Here is a 17,517-nt window from a genome sequence, read left to right as displayed (position 1 = left end):
TATTGTTGCTTGTTCTTTGTCTGGTCACATTAAAACTTCATTATACCTTTGAATTCCACTTTTTTCATAATTTCCCTTTGGATCTCTGTGTGACATGACTCATTTATTCAGCTTCATCACACAACAGTCGACCTGGGATAGTTCTGTCCCTAGCCAGTTGCACAACATGTTATTCAAAGAAACACTGACAAAAATATTCTCCAAGCTCCTTTTCGAATGCCACCATTTTATTGCACATACTTTGAACATTCCAAAAAGTAACATTATCATGTACTTTATACTACAATTTCCTGTCACAAACTGATGTATGGTTTCTGTGAAGCTCTGTGCTTCCTGTCCCTTTCTGCTTGTCTTCAGCCACATCACCATGCTGTTCCAATCACATTTTCTGTTTGGATTTGGACATCTCCTTTCCCCTGAACCCTGTCCCTGCATCCTCTCTGTCAGTTGCAAGCCCTCTCCATAAACATTATAACATGATTGGCCAGGACACTGGTCCCAGCACGGTTCCAGTTATTATTTATTCACTCACGAAATGTGGGTGTCTCTGGCTGGCCAGCATTTATGACCCACCCCGAGCTACCCTTGAACTGAATGGCTTGCTGTGCCATTTCAGTGTGTAGTTGTGAGTCAACCATGTTCCTGTGGGTCTGAAGTCACATGTAGGCCTGACCAAGTGAGGGTGGCAGATTTTCTCCCCTAATTACAGTCAGACTCAATCACACGTCATCATGGGAGGCCTACTTTCAGCTTTGAGATACTGTACCTTCCGAAGACGACAGAGGAAGTTCACAGTTATCAATCCAGGCCTGTGCTGTCTTTGTGAGGATCAGCCCAACAGAAGTGAAAGCAAATCTCCCACGATAGGGCGGTAATGCTGTCTCTGATTTTCCTGTTCTGTGCTTTCCCTCCATGACTGTGTCTGTGTCATGTCTTGTGGACCAGTGTCTTCAATCATTCTAGCTCCTATTTCTGTCACCGCCTCTCCTCTCTGCAATCCCTCCATAAATTTGAAACATATTCCAATCCTGACCACCATCCTGACCTCTGTAAATTGCTTCAGTCTGTGCAATATGCCTTATCTCGGGAGTCTCCTCCTCCAGTAATTGGAGTCGTCGAGTTGTGAAGCACGGAAAGAGACGCTTTGGCCCAACTTGTTCATGCTGACCGGGTTTCCCGAACTGAACAAGTCACATTTGCCTGCGTTTGGCCTGCATCCTTACAAACCTTTCCTGTCTGTGTACCTGCCCCAATGTCTTTTCACTGTTGTAATTGTACTTACCTCCACCACCTCCTCTGGCACCTCGTTCCATATTTGCACCATTCTCTGTGGGAAAACGTTACCCCTCAGGTCTGTTTTAAAACTTTCCCCTCTCACTTCAAGCCGATACTCTGTAATTTTGGGCTCCCCTACCCTGGGAGCAAAGACCTTGTCTATTCACCATTTATATGCAGTTCAGGCATTCATGAACCTCGAAAATGTCACTCCACAGCCTCCTCTGCTTGAGGGACATATCTGTGCTTGGGTTCCCACAAATTCAGCCCTGGTTTCTCAAACGTCCTCAGATACACTTCATCAAGCTTTTCTTGACCTCCAACAGCACTCTTCTGTCGTGTGGACTCTTTTCAAGACATCGCTCTTTATTTCCCTGAATTTACTAGTCCTTCTGTCTAGATAAGGCAGAGGGTGGTGGGTGCCTGGAACGTGTTGCCAGCGGAGGTGGTGGACGCAGACACGTTAGCGCCTTTTAAGATATATTTGGACAGGTACATGGATGGGCAGGGAGCAAATGGACACAGACCGTTAGAAAATAGATGACAGGTTAGACAGAGGACCTTGATCGGCGCAGGCTTGGACGGCCGAAAGGCCTGTTCCTGTGCTGTAGGTTTCCTTGTTTCTTTGTTTGTTTCTGCACAGTAAGTACTGATGAGAAACTGTTTAGAATCTCAAACACCTTGCTTCTCCATATCTATTCTGGGACCTGTGCACTTTATGAATGACTTGGGTGAGTAAGTGGAAGGGTGGGTTAGTCAGTTTGTCGATGATACGAAGGTCGGCGGAGTTGTGGACAGCATCGAGGGCTGTTGGAGGTTGTAACAGGACATTGACAGGATGCAGAGCTGGACAAGGAAGTAGCAGATGGGATTCAATCCAGAAAAGTACAAAGTGATTCGTTTTTAAGGTCGAATTTGAATGCAGTGTGCAGAATACAGGCCAAATGGCAGGATTCTCGGCAGTGTGGGGGCATAGAGGGATCTTGGGGTCCACGTCCATAGATTCCCCAAAGTGGCTACCCAAGTTGATAAGGTTGTAAACGTGGCATATAGAGTGTTGGCTTTCATTGAGCTTAAGAGCCGTGACGTTATGCTGCAGGTCGATAAAACTCTGGTTAGACCACGCTTGGAATATGGTGTTCAGTTCCGGTCACCTCATCAGTGGAAAGGTGTGGAAGCTTCAGAGAGGGTGCAGAGGAGAATTCGGCATTCTGCCTGGACTGGAGGCCAGGTCTCCTGAGGAAGGATTGATGGAGCTAGGGCTTTTTTCATTGGCGTGAAGAAGGATGAGAGGTGACTTGATAGAAGTGTGCAAGATGATGAGAGGCAAGAGAGAGAATGGATAGTCAGAGACTTTTTCCCAAGGCAGAAATGACAATTATGAGGAGGCATGATTTTAAGGTGATTGGAGGAAGGGAGAGGGGAGAGGTCAGAGGTAGATTCTTCACACAGAGTGTGGTGGGCGTGTACAATGCGCTGCTGGCAATGGTCATGGAGTCAGATAATTTAGAGACTGTTCAGCGACTCTTGGATAGGCACATGGAGGATTGTGAAAGGTAGGGTATGCAGGGTAGATTGATCTTAGTTGGATAACAGGTTGGCACAACATTGTTATCTCGTGTCCTGTTTTTGCCCTCCGGATTTCCTTCATAAAGTGTATTTCTAAACTTACATTCTCCTCAAGGGATGCGTTGATCCAGTTGTGTCCCCTCTTTCTTGACCACAGTGCCTCTATCACCAGTCATCCAGTGTTTCCTATTTCTGTCAGCATTGTCCATCACACTAACAAGAACATGCTGGCCCTGATCTCTCGTTTTATCTCACTTTTTAAAAGCTTCCAACTTGCCAGATGTCCTTTTTATCTGTCAACAGCCTCCCCAATCATCTTTTGAAAATTCCTATCAAATACCATCAAGATTGGTCAAACCTCAGCTTATAACTTTAGCTTGTGGACCAGGCCAATCGTTTTCCATAGCTATTTTCAAATTGATAAAATTGTGGTCAGTTTCCAAAGTGTTTCCCTAATAACACCACTGTCCTTGCCCGACCGTGTTTCACACGTGCAGGTCAGGTTTTGTTCCTTCTCCAATCGGGCCATCTACATATTGTTTGAGAGAGTTTTCTTGAACACACTTAACAAATTCCTCCCATCAAAGCGCTTCACACTTTGGCAGTACCAGTCTAGGTCTGGAAAATTCAGAATCCCCGACCATTACACCCTTATTATTCTCACAATTATCTAAGATCTCTCAACATATTTGCTCCTCAATTTCTGACCGACTGTTGGGGGCCTGTAGGACAATTGCATCAAAGTGATCACCCGTTCTAATTTTTCTGTTTTGCTAGTATAGCTACACTGGGCAAACCCCAGGAATATTCTCTAAGCACAGCCATCATGTTTTCCTGATTCCTCCTATCTTGTCTCCTCTTCTATCCTTCCTGTAGCATTGAGCTGCTTGTCCTTTCTTTCCCTCAGCTGTGTTTCTGTAATATGTTTGATATCCCAGTCCCATGCCCCCATCCATGCCCTTAGTTGATCTGCCTGACCTGTCAGGTCCATTGTGTTGATATAAATGCAGTTTAATTCATCAATTTTCCCTCATATTCTGCCCTGCTCTTCCCTACCTTGTCTATTTAAATTGTTGTGTTGAACTTCTGTGCCAGCCTCTCTCTTGCCTCACTGCTGTTTCGGTTCCCACACCCCTGACAGACTGGTTGAAATACTTTCAATGCCTCAAACTATTCACCTTGCCAGAACATGTGATCCCCCGCCCCCCCCTGTACAGGTGCTTTCACCCCCTGCCCCCCCCCCCCCCCCCCCCCCCCCCACCGTCTATCTGTGCTGACACCTTCAGTGATCTCTGGACTTTTGTGCCAAGGTCCTTTTTTGTTTTTTCAGTATTCTGTGTGTACCTACTGCCCATTATGTATGTCCTTCACTGAGCATACCTCCCACAGTGTATTACCTCACGCTTCTTAGAAGTAATGTCCATCTACCATTACTGTGCTCAGTTTATCAGTTGATCAATATCAGACTGTAGTCAGAGACCATTCACCTCACTATGGACAACACCCCCAACTTTTGTCTGAACACGTTCTAGATCCTCAGCATCCTAACTGAAATCCACAGCTACAACATGTTTCTCCTTTGTGAGCACAGATGAGAAGTGTTCATTCAAGACCTCACTTACTTCTGACTCTATGACAATTTGCCCCTTGGTTTCTAACAGGCTCCACTCTCCTTGGTAATTCTCTTACTCTAAGTATACGTATAAAACACCTTGTGGCTTTTTTCCTGAACAGTACTTGCCAAAGACATTTCATGGCCATGGTTTGCTCTCCAATTTTAAGGACCTCCTTTTGTAAACTATAATTTTGAAGGGCTTTACCCTTTTTCGTTGTGCTCTATTTTCTTTATGAAACTCATGATATCGCTGCCTTTGTCGTTCATGCTCATTCATCCTCATGTCATTCATTCATGGAACACAGTGACCCTGGATTCTCATTGTATCTCTTGAAAATAGTCTCACTTTCCAAAATAGAATCACTGCAAGCAGTTCCTCCCCCAGTCTATATGTGCCAGCTCCTGCCTCGTGTGTGATAATGTCGAGTGATAGAAGTGGTGTAATGATAGGTGGTTTTCCTCAAATTTAGACACTTCTGCACTATCCTTTTCGCTTTCCATAATGACATTCAAACTTCGAGTTATTATCTCTATCCCCAAAAAATTGGAGGTCGGAGGAAACTTTATTTGACTTTTCAGATCCATTTTAACAGGGTCCCACTGAAGAAGCAAATCAGCATATTTGACCACATGGACTTGGAAGTGATGTGCTGGCATGCGTTGAGAATTGTTTAACAGACAGAAAAGCACATGCTAATAAATTGTTGATTTGTGAATTTGCAGGTTGTACTTTGTGAATTTGAGGAAGGATTCATGTTTGGGTTCCAGCTATTCGTAATCTCTCGACCAATGAGATGTACAGATCAAAACTAATGTTTCTGTGTTTATTGATGGCCAAACCATAGATGGGATTGTGAGCTGTGCAGAGAATGCAAAGAGGATGAAGGGAGACATGAATTGTCTGAGTTTTGGCACACATTCATGCATGTGATGTGGACATAAGTGGCTTGGCAAACATTTACTTCCCATCTCTAATTGCCTGGAGAAGGTGGTGGTGCTTCTGAGCAATGTTAACTTTGATTTCTTTTCACATGTTGAGCTTTTCCAGCAACTTCTGTTTTTATTTGTGAGCTGCCTTGATTGACCCACTGCAATCCGTTGGGAGTGCAGACAGCCACAGGGCTGGGAGGAAGGAGCATGGCTTGGAGGAGCCCTTAGAAATACTGCTCATGTCATACACCTGTTGTTTTTCTTCCAGGCTGTTTGTGGTCTTGTGAAAAGCTGCAGCTGCTGAACCTTGTAGATTTTAGCCACTGCTGTCGCAGTGTGTAACGCGTGAAGTGAGTAAATATCATTGCAAACATGAGGCTGCTTTGTGCTGGATAGTGTCAAGCTCATTGAGTATTGTTGGAGCTGCATTCACCCAGGCAGGGGGAGCATATCCTTTGACATTGACCTGTGCACTGTAGATGGGCAGCGTACATCCTATGAAATGTTGTTGTTTCTAAAATTCCTTTTCATTGCAAAATATCAGTCCTGTGTTTGGGAAGATTTATTTTATCCTGTGAATGATGAATGGCCAGTTCTGTACACGGAGCAGTCTGTTATTTTCTTGTGGATTGTGAGTGCCCAGGTCTCTGCTTGTTCGGTTGTGATTGTTTTCATTCTATGGACTGCCAGCAGTTGTTCAAGTGTGAAGTGTTACTTTTTTTTTTGAAAGAAGCACTTGGAGAGCGAACAGTTCATTTCCTGAGCGGAGAAAGTTTTTTTTTAGTCCTGTACACTGATTTTTCGCTCTTGTGTGTCTGCAGACTGCATATGGTCAGTTCTGCGTGAGGACTTGTTTCCAACCTGTGTGCTGCCATTGGTCAGTCCTGTGTTGTAAACTGCTATTGTGTGTATCCGAGCCTTTGGCATTGATACTTAACTCGTCATTGTCTACAGGAATAGTGCCAGATGACTGGAGGATAGCAAATGTGGTTCCCCAGTTCAAGAAGGGGAGTCGAGACAACCCTGGTAATTATAGACCAGTGAGCCTTACCTCAGTTGTTGGTAAAGTGTTGGAAAAGGTTATAAGGGATATGATTTATAATCATCTAGAAAAGAATAAATTGACTAGGGATAGTCAGCACGGTTTTGTGAAGGGAAGGTTGTGCCTCACAAACCTTATTGAGTTCTTTTGAGAAGGTGACCAAACAGGTAGATGAGAGTAAACCGGTTGGTGTGGTGTATATGGATTTCAGCAAGGCGTTCGATAAGGTTCCCCACAATAGGCTATTGTACAAAATGCGGAGGAATGGAATTGTGGGAGATAGAGCAATTTGGATCAGAAATTGGCTTGCTGAAAGAAGCCAGAGGCTGGTAGTTGATGGGAAATGTTCATCCTGGAGACCAGTTACTAGTGGTGTACCGCAAGGGTCGGTGTTGGGTCCACTGCTGTTTGTCATTTTTATAAATGACCTGGATGAGGGCGTAGAAGGATGGGTTCGTAAATTTGCAGACAACACTAAGGTCAGTGGAGTTGTGGATAGTGACGAAGGATGCTGCAGGTTGTAGAGAGACATAGATAAGCTGCAGAGCTGGGCTGAGAGGTGGCAAATGGACTTTAATGCAGACAAATGTGAGGTGATGTACTTTGGTAGGAGTAACCGGAAGGCAAAGTACAGGGCTAATGGTAAGATTCTTAGTAGTGTAGATGAGCAGAGAGATCTCGGTGTCCATGTACACAGATCCTTGAAAGTTGCCACCCAGGTTGACAGGGCTGTTAAGAAGGCATAGAGTGTTTTAGCTTTTATTAATAGAGGGATCGAGTTCCGGAACGAAGAGGTTATGGTGAAGCTCTATAAAACTCTGTTGCGGCCACACTTGGAGTATTGTGTACAGTTCTGGTCACCGCATTATAAGAAGGATGTGGAAGCTTTGGAAAGGGTGCAGAGGAGATTTCCTAGGACGTTGCCTGGTCTGGAGGGAAGGTCTTACGAGGAAAGGCTGAGGGACTTGAGGCTGTTTTCATTAGAGAGAAGAAGGTTGAGAGGTGACCTAATTGAAACATAAAATAATCAGAGGGTTAGATAGGGTGGATAGGGAGAGCCTTTTTCCTCTGATGTTGATGGTGAGCACGAGGGGGCAGAGCTTTAAATTGAGGGGTGAAAGATATAGGACAGATGTCAGAGGTAGTTTCTTTACTCAGAGAGTAGTAAGGGAATGGAACGCTTTGCCTGCAATGGTAGTAGATTCGCCAACTTTCGGTACATTTAAGTCGTCATTGGAAAAGCATATGGACGTACATGGAATAGTGTATGTGAGATGGGCTTGAGATCGGTATGACAGGTCGGCACAACATCGAGGTCCGAAGGGCCTGTACTGTGCTGTTATGTTCTATATAACTGCACCGAGGCCGGTATGCCATTACTCAGTCACCCTTTATTCACTCCTGCACAGAACTTTGCCAATGCCCAGCCAGCGTTCAGTCATTCTCCAGCACTCAGGAGATTATAAAAGTGCTGTTTTCTTTTTGCTATCTTTTTTCTTTTTTTTTAATTTCTTTTTTTCTTCTTTGTTTGTTTTCCCCAACACTGCAGAAGTGGGGAGTGGGTTCACACCAACAAATTGTGTTTCACTAATTGTGTCTAGGGTTTGGGTTTAATCCCTGGATTTTGAATGGTTAGGTGGATCAATTGAGCTGGTTCTCAACCGGTGACCTGAGAATGGCCAATACTGTCTGGGAAGCTTTTATTTATCTTGCGGACTGTAAGCAGGTAGTTTTGTGTATGGCATTGGTTAATCCTACACATTGTAAATGGTCAGTTCTGCCTGTAGAGCTTGATTTTATTCTGTGGACTGTGGTCATTTCTGTTTGAAGGCTGCAATTGACCTTGTGGACTCTGGTCAGTCGTGTGTGCAGAGCTGGTTTTAATTTCTCTGCGGGGAACTGAGTTTATTCTTTGTTTTTTTTTAATGGCTAGACATGTCTCTGTGTGTGTGCATCTGTATGTCTCTCATTTCTGAAGAGCTCAATTCTCTACACAGACGCTGCCAACCTACGTACTTTGTGCACCAACTTCTGTTCTGTTTCAGATCTTCAGATTTCACAGTTCTTTGTTTAATTTTAAAGCTTTAATTTCACCTGTTAGGGTATAGGGCATACAACAGTCATGAACCAGAACAGGTCCTTCAGCCCATCATTTCTGCAATGACCATGATACTATTTGAAACTAATGCTATCTGGCTGCACATAATCCATATCCCGCTCTTCCCTGCCCATTGATGTATCTGTCCAAATGTCTCTTAAACATTGCTCTCATCTCTGCTTTGACCAAATACCCTGGCAATCTGTTCCAGGCACTTACTCACCTCTAAAAACTGTCATGCCTGCTTTAAACTTTCCCCTCTCAGCCTAAACTTATGACTGTTGTATTTGATATTTTTCACCTGAGGGAAGAGACTCCGATTATTCACTATCCTTGCTTCTCAGTTTTATATATTTCAACAAGTTGCCCGCTCAGCCACTGACCCTCAAGCAGAAACAATCCAAGTCTGTCCACCCTGTTCTTTCCACTCATACACTCGCACCCATTTAACATCTCGTTAAGCTCTTCTTCCCTCCTCTTTAAATCCTCCCCATCCTTTCACGCCTGCGTCTCGGTAATTCTGTGTGGACTGCTGGTTCATATGTTGTGAATTACAAATTGTGCATGATCTGTGGGGAGCTTTTATTTATCCTGTGGACTTCAAATGGCCGGTTATTTATGATCTAATTTTCATCAAATGAATTGTAAATAGTCAGTGTTGTGTGGAGAGCAGGTTTTATGCTGTGGTGTTTTGAGTAGTAAGATCACACACAACTGACATGAATGTGGAGCTGATCTTTATTGTGATTATTCATACGTGTGGTCTTTGTGTGCTCGGTGAATGTTCCATTTTTGCATTTGTGTTGGCACCTCTTCCTCAAATAACAAACACACCCTCATTACTGTGACTTCATCCAGTCCCTACAGCATTCCTTATGTCTGTAAATGACAGAACCCCTAACATCCTCCTGTTGTGACATCTCCTCACAATATTGAACCTGTTTCATCGCCACCTGCCCTGTTGGTCTCTGGTATATCTCATACCGCTTTGACAGTTTCCATTTTTGAAACCTGTTATGGATTACCCAACGTGCTTTGCAGTTGTAATGGTCTCCATGTTCTGTAACACTCCATATCACTTCAACCAACTCCATTGTGGGGTCGGCCACAGTCTAGTGATAATACCACTGGGCTGTTCATCCAGAGACATAGATAATGTTCTGGGGACCTGGGCAGATTGTGGAATTAGAATTCAATAAAAATAATCATGAATGGTATGTCCGTTGTTGATCATCTTTTTGTAAAAAAAAAAGTAATCTCAACTCAATGACGAATGCCCTTTGGGGAACAGCATCTGAACAGGCCTGGCCGACATGTGACTGCAGACCCACAACAAAATGGCTGACTCTTCACTCAAAAGTGCAATAGGCACTGAATACTGGCCCATCCAGTGATAGCCGAGTCCCAGGAATGAAGAAATAAAAGGGTGTATTTCCCTCCACACCCTTTGCAAACAGTGCAGCAATTCGTACTGGGTTTGTGACATTGTTCAGGCCCTTGCCACACTCTGCAACGCTCTCACTACCTTCAACACTCCTTGATCCTGCCATCTCACGGAACCCCAACAATGATCCACTTCCTACCACGTTCCTCCTCCGAAGAGACCCCTTACAATCTGTTTAACACCGACTTCTATACTTAGGTAGTCTGCTGTCATTTTTTGATCCACATTGTTCCTCTTCAGAATTTTAGGGTATTTTTTGGTTGTCTTCTCAGCCTGTATTAATTGCATCTGATCATTTATTCCGAGTGACATGCACATAGGAATTTCTTGCTGAGGTTTTGCCTGTTTCAGAGGAATATCTTTTTAATATTTTACACTGTTCCTTCAAATGTGTTTCTGTGTTCATTTGCGGCCATACATGACAGTCTCTTTACACTGTTTAACTTGGCCGGTTCTCCTCCCCCCCCCCCCCCCCCACAAAACTCATGTAACTGGCCTTGTTTCTTTTTGTTTGTAATTTGTATGATCACTTCAAAACTTCATACTTCCTTTGAATTCCACTTTTTCACTATTTCCCTGAGGATCTCTCGGTGTGACATTACTCATTTACTCAACTTCATGATACAGCGGTCGATCTGGGACAGCTACGTCCCTAGCCTGTTGCACAACGTGTTATTCAAAAGAACGCTGACACAAACAATCTCCGAGCTCCCCTTCGAATGACACTATCGTACTGCATATACCTTGCCCTTCCCAAAAGGAACATTGTGAGGTATATTTTACCAAAATTCCCCAACACATACCAATTCACAAATGTACAGTTTTGTTGCTTCCTATCCCGATCTGCTTGTCTTCACCAACATCACCGTGCTGCTATAATTCTTCAGCTTTTGCTTTGGTCTGGGAATCTCCTTTCACCTGACCCCCGTCTCAGCATCCTCTCTGTCAGTTTACAGGCCTGTCCATAAACCTGCCGGCGTGATTGACCAGGACAGTGGTTCCAGTTATTATTTATTCACTCATGAGATGTGCGTGTCTCTACCTGGAGAGCACTTATTACCCAGCCTAAACTGCTTTGAACTGAATGAAATGGCACAGCAAGCCAGAAGGTAGTTGAGAGTCTGCCACATGCCTGTGGGTCTGACCTGACCAAGTGAGAATGGCAGACTTCTTTCCCTAATTACTGAGCCAAACTCGTTCACTACTGTCATGGGAGGCCTACTTTAAGCATTTTTGTAGTATGCCTTCCAAAGATAGCATAGGAAGTTCAGTTATCATTGCAGGCCTGTGCTGTCTTTGTGAGGATCAACATAAAAGTGAAAGCAAATCTCCAACAAGAGGGCGGTAATGCTGCCTCTGATCTTTCTGCTCTGTGTTCCTCCTCCATGGCTGTGTCTATGTGGTCAAATGTAGACTCTTGTGGACCAGAGTCTTCAACTGTTCCAACTCCACTAACTGCTCCTATTTCTGTGACCACCTCCCCGCTCGACAGTCCCTCCATACATTTGAAATATACTCCAATCCTGACTACCATCCCTATCTCTGTAACTTGCTTCAATGTCTGCAACATGTCTCGTCTTAGTCGTCTCTTTCTCCAGTAATTGGAGTCATAGAATTTTGCAGCACAGAAACAGACTATGTGACCCAATTCATCCATCAGGCCCAGGTTTCCTGAACGGAATAAGTCACATTTGCCTGAGTTTGGCCCATATCCTTTCAAAACTTTGCTGTCGATGTACCTGCCCCATTATCTTTTCAATGTTGTAGCTTTCTCTGGCAGCTCGTTCCATATATGCACCATTCACTGTTTGGCAAATGTTACCTCTCATGTCTCCTTAAACCTTTCCCCTCTCACCTCAAACCTATGGCCTCTAGCTTTGGACACCCCTACCCTGGGGGAGAGATGTTGGCTATTCATCTTATTGATGCTCCTCGGGCATTAATTAACTTGTAAAAGGTCACCCCACAACCTCCTGTGCTTGAGTGAAATATCTCTGCTCGGGGTCCAACAGATTCATCCCTGGTTCCCCAAAAGACATCAGGTACACTTGATCAAGCTTTTTAAGACATCCAACATCACTGTTCTGTCGTGTAGACTCTTTTAGGATATTGCTCTTTATTTACCTGAATTTACGGGTTTTTCCCCACAGTGAGTACTGATATGAAACACTGTTTAGCGTCTCACCCATCTCCTGTGGTTGCCTATATTGGTGGCCTGTTTAATCTGTATGAATCCCCATTTTCTGCCCAGTCGCTCTTTTAACCTTAATATCCTCATTGAATCTCTTCGGATTCTCCTTAACCTTATCGGCCAAAGTTATCTCATGCCCCATCTTTGCTCTCCCAATTTCATAGAACATAGAACATAGATAGTACAGCACAGTACAGGCCCTTCGGCCCACAATGTTGTGCCGAACCTCTACCCTAATCCTGAGGTCTATCCAACCTCCACCCCTAACTTATACTATCATCCATATGCCTGTCTAATAGCTGCTTAAAAGCCCTGGTGAGGGCGACTCCACTACCCTCTCCGGCAATCCATTCCACACCCTAACCACTCTGAGTAAAGAACCTATCTCTGACGTCTCCCCTATATCTATCTCCACTCACTTTAAAACTATGTCCCCTCATAATAGCTACCTCCACTCTAGGAAAAGGTCTCTGGCTGTCTACTCTATCTATACCTCTGATCATTCTGTACACATCTACCAAGTCACCTCTCATCCTTCATCGTTCTAAAAAGAAAATGCCTAGCTCTCTCAACCTTTCCTTGTAAGACCTTCCCTCTATTCCAGGCAACATCCTGGTAAATCTCCCCTGCACTTTTTCCAACGCTTCCACATCTTTCCTGTAATGAGGCAACCAGGACTGGACAAAATACTCCAGATGTGGCCGAACCAGGCTTTTGTATAGCTGGAGCATAACTTCACGGCTCTTGAATTCAGTCCCTCTGTTAATGAAAGCTAACACACCATACGCCTTCTTAACAACTCTATCCACCCGGGTGGCAACTTTCAGGGAATTGTACACATGAACCCCGAGATCCCTCTGCTCCTCCACATAAAGTTTATTCCTACACGCCCATAGTCCTCAAGGGATTAATTTGATCCAGCAGTGTCCCATTTTTCTTGATCAGAGCCTCTATATCATGAATCATTCAGAGTTTCCTACTTCTGTCAGCATCGTCCATCACACTAACAGAAATATGCCGGCTCTGTCCTCTTGATTTTGAAAGCTTCCAACTTGCCAGATGCCCCTGCAAAAAGCCTCCCCAACCGTCTTTTGAAAATTCCCGTCAAATACCATCATAATTGCTCTTGACCTACTTTATAACTTTATTTTGTGCACCAGGCCAATCTTTTTCCATAGCTGTTTTCAAACTAATAAAATTGTGATCTCTTTGCCAAAGTGCTGCCTCAATACCTCATCAGTCCCTTGCCCGACCTTGTTTCGCACGTGGAGGTCAGATTTTGCCCCTTCTTCAGTCGGGCTGCCTACGTATTGTTTGAGGGAGTTATTTTTCAACACACTTAACAAATTCCTCCCACTGAAAGCACATAACACTGTGTGGTATCAGTCTCAATTTGGAAAATTATAATCCCCTACCATTACACCCCCATTGTTCTGATAGATAGCTCAGACCTCTGAACATATTTGCTCTTCAATTTCTCACCAATTGTTGGGTTGTCCAATTATACCAAAGCAATTGCCCACTCTTATTTCTCAGTTCCACAAAAATAGTTTTGCTGGGCAAACCCCTGGAATATTCTCCCTAAACGCTGCCGTCATGTTTCTCCAATTCAAAAATACCTCTTCCCCTCCTAACTTGCCTCCCCTTCGAACCTTCCTGTGGTGTCTGTACCCTGGTACATTGAGCTCTCGCCTTTTCTTTCCCTCAGCTTTTTTTTTTCTGTAATACGTTAGCTGTCCCAATCCCATGTCCTCATCCATTCTCTGAGTTTATCTGCCTTTCCTGTCAAGTCCATTGCATGGAAATAAGTACAGTTCAATTAATCACTTTTACTTCATTTCTTGCCATGCTGTTGCCTGCCTTGTCTATTTAAATTGATGTCTTCAACATCTTTGCCAGTCTCTGCTGTTTCGGGTCCAACACCCCTGCTCGGCTGGATAGATCCTTTCGGGTACATCTACTAATTCACCTTGTGAGGACGTGGCCCCAGTTCATCTGTCTTCACCACGCTGTCACTCTGTGTACCAAGGTCCTTTTTGTTTCTCAGTACTCTGCCTGTACCTCCTGTTCATTATGTATGTCCTTCACTTGCCATAACTCGCACAGTGTATTATTTCAAACTTATTAGAAATAAGTTCCATCTGTCATTGCGGTGCTCAGTTTATCAGCCGATCAATATCAGACCGTCATCTGAGACCATCCACCTCACTGATGATACCATCTACTTTCACAACCACGACATTAATGTACAGAATAAACAGTAATGGGCCTTGCAGCGATCCCTGCAGTCTGCTGATGGTCAAAGGCTGTCAATCACAAAAAATTACTCTCCTCCAGTTTAGGATCTATTTTTGCCGACTTGTCTCAATCTCGTGGGTTCCTCCCTTTTGAACCAGCCTTCCATGTGCAATATTGTCAAAGGCTTCACTGATTTTCATTCAAACCATTTCATTTGCACTGACCTCATCAATATTTTTAGGCACAATTTGAAAGAACTCAACTGAATTCATCAGACAGGATCTCTCTTGACCAAATCTCTGCTGATTAGCCCAATGGTTCCTTCCTTTGCAAGTGTTGATTTGTCCTTTCCCTCAGAATTTCTTCCAGTAATTTTGCTGCGACCGATATCAGGCTATCTCTTCTGCAATTACCTGGCCAATCTTTGCTCCCCGTCTTGAACAAATTAAACACATTAACTATCCTCCAGTCATTCAGCACTACACATGTGGTCACTAAGCGATTAAATATATCTGCAAGGCCTCTGCAATCTCCTTTCTTGCCTCTTACAGTACCTGGGATAAATTTCAATGGGCGCTGGTAATTTATCCACCAGTATGCTTGAAAAGCATTTAATTCTTGCTCCTTATTAATCGGAACATGTTGGAGATCCTCACCATCCTGAGCCACAACAATGCCACCTGAAGGTGGCAGGAACAGTACCTCATATTTTGCTTGGGAGCCCCGCAGCCCAATGGTCTCAGTGTGGACTTTGCAAGCTTAAAAATCTCCCCACCTCTGACCTCATCCCAAAACCAGCGAAGCTTGTCCCCTCTTCCTTGACCTCTCCGTCCTTTCTCCCAACTTTCTGCTCCTCCAACCTCACTGACCACTCCCCACTCCCACCTCCTACCTACCAGCCTCATCCACGCCTCTGTGACCTGTCCATCTTCCCTCAACTGACCGACCCCATCCCAACTCCCTGCCGACACTCACCTTGACTGGCTCCAGATCTGCCTCCATGGCCTGTCCATCTTCTCTCCACTAATCTGCTTTTTTAGCCACCTTCTACCACCACCTCTCCCCCCCCCCCCCCCCCCCCCAATTTATTTCAGAATTCCCTTCCTCTCCCCCTTTTCTGAAGAAGGTTCCAGACTCGAAACGTCAACTTTCCTGTTCCTATGATGCTCCTTGGCCTGCTGTGTTCATCGAGCTCTACACCTTGTTATTTTATCATGCATTCTCATTGTATCACTTTATAACAGTCCCACTTTCCGAATACAGACTCAAATGCAAGTAGTTCCTCCCCCCAACTATATGTGCCAGGCCCTGTCTAATGAAAGTGATAATGCCTAGTGGTAGAGGTAATCTAATAATAAGCTGCATTCCTCAAATTTAGGCACTTAACTTCCGTACTAAATTGTCATTTTCCATAACGACATTCAAACTTAGAATTATTATATCTATCTCCAAAAAAATGATGGTAGGAGGAAACTTTATTTGCTTTTTCAGATGCATATTAACAGGTTCCCACTGAAAAAGCAAATTAACAAATTTGGACCACGTGGACTTGGAGGTGATGTGCTGGCATGTGTTGAAAATTGTTTAACAGATGGTAAAGCACTTGCTTATAAATTTGTTGATTTGTGAGTTTGCAGGCTGTTCCTTGAGTTAGAGGAAGGATTCATGTTTGGCCTCCAGCTATTCACAGTATCTATCGATCAGTTAGATGCACAGATCAAATAAATTTTTTCCATGTTTGTTGTTGGCACAAACGTAGATAGGATTGTGAGTTGCATAGACAATGCAGAGCCAATCTACCATCCCCTGAGAAAAAGAACAGGAAATGACATCACCAACCCAAAGAAACCTAACCAGATAAATAGAAAGCGGGACATAACACCAGCACTTCGGAGGCGCACTAATGATGTTACCTAGAATGGTGACGAAACGTCTGAAAACTAACCTTCCAGCTCAGTGAGCAAACTCGTTGAGCAAGATGTTGAAGGGACATGAATTGTCCCTGAGTTTCATCGCATGTTCATGCATGTGATGTGGCCATTATTTACTTCCCATCTTTTATTGCTGAAGCTGGTGGTGGTGGTTCTAAGCAATGTAAACCTTGGTTTCTCTTCACAGATGTTGACCTTTTCCAGTAACTTTTTTTTGTGAGCTGCCTTGCTTGACCCACTGTAATCCTTTGGGTGCAAGACAGCCACAGTTCTGTTAGGAAGGAGCGTGGCTTGGATGGGACCTTGTAAATGCTGCTGGTGTCATACACCTGCTGCTGTTTTCCTTCCAGGTTGTTTATGGTGTTGTGAAATGCTGCTGCTGATGATCCTCGTAGATTGTGGACACTGCTGTCACGGTGCGGTACGAGTGAAGTGAGTTAATATCGTTCCAAACATGAGGCTGCTTTGTGCTGGATGGTGTCAAGCTTATTGAATATTGTTGGAGCTGCATTCACCCAGACAAGTGAAGAGAATTCCAAGACAGTGCTGACCTGTGCAGTGCAGATGGACAGCATGTATTCTGTGGGATGCTGTTGTTTTTAAAACTCCTTTTCATTGCAAAATATCGTTTCGGTGTTTGGGAACATTTATTTTGTCCTGTCAATGATGAATGGCCAGTTCTGGACAGAGAACTGTGCTTTATTTTCTTGCAGATTGAGAGTGGCCAGGCCTCTGCATGTTCAGTTGTGATTGTTTTCAATCTGTGTTCTCCCAGCAATTGCTAACGTGTGCAATGAGAGCAAACAGTCAGTTTCCTGAGTGAAACGAGTCTTTTTTTTTTAATATGTTCTGTGGACTGTGATTGCTCACAATTGTATGTGTGCAAACTGCACTTGCTCAGTCCTGTGTGAGCAGTTGTTCCCAACCTGTGACCTGCAGTTGGTCAATCCTGTGTTGCAAACTGCTTTTGTCTGTGTACATGTGAGATAACTGCACAGAGGCCGGTATCCTGTCATCAAATCACCCTTTATTTACCCTTGCTGAGTACACTGCCTATGGCCAGCCAGCTCCGAGTCATTCCCCTGAATTGAGGAGATTGTCAATCCACTGTTTTCTTTTTCCTTTCGAATCCCACAGTGGCAGATAGTGGAATTAGAATTCAATAAAAATAATCTGTAATGATG

Source organism: Stegostoma tigrinum, unplaced genomic scaffold (assembly GCF_030684315.1).
Source record: "Stegostoma tigrinum isolate sSteTig4 unplaced genomic scaffold, sSteTig4.hap1 scaffold_240, whole genome shotgun sequence".
Taxonomy (NCBI): domain Eukaryota; kingdom Metazoa; phylum Chordata; class Chondrichthyes; order Orectolobiformes; family Stegostomatidae; genus Stegostoma; species Stegostoma tigrinum.
Note: the sequence above shows the minus strand (reverse complement) of the source record.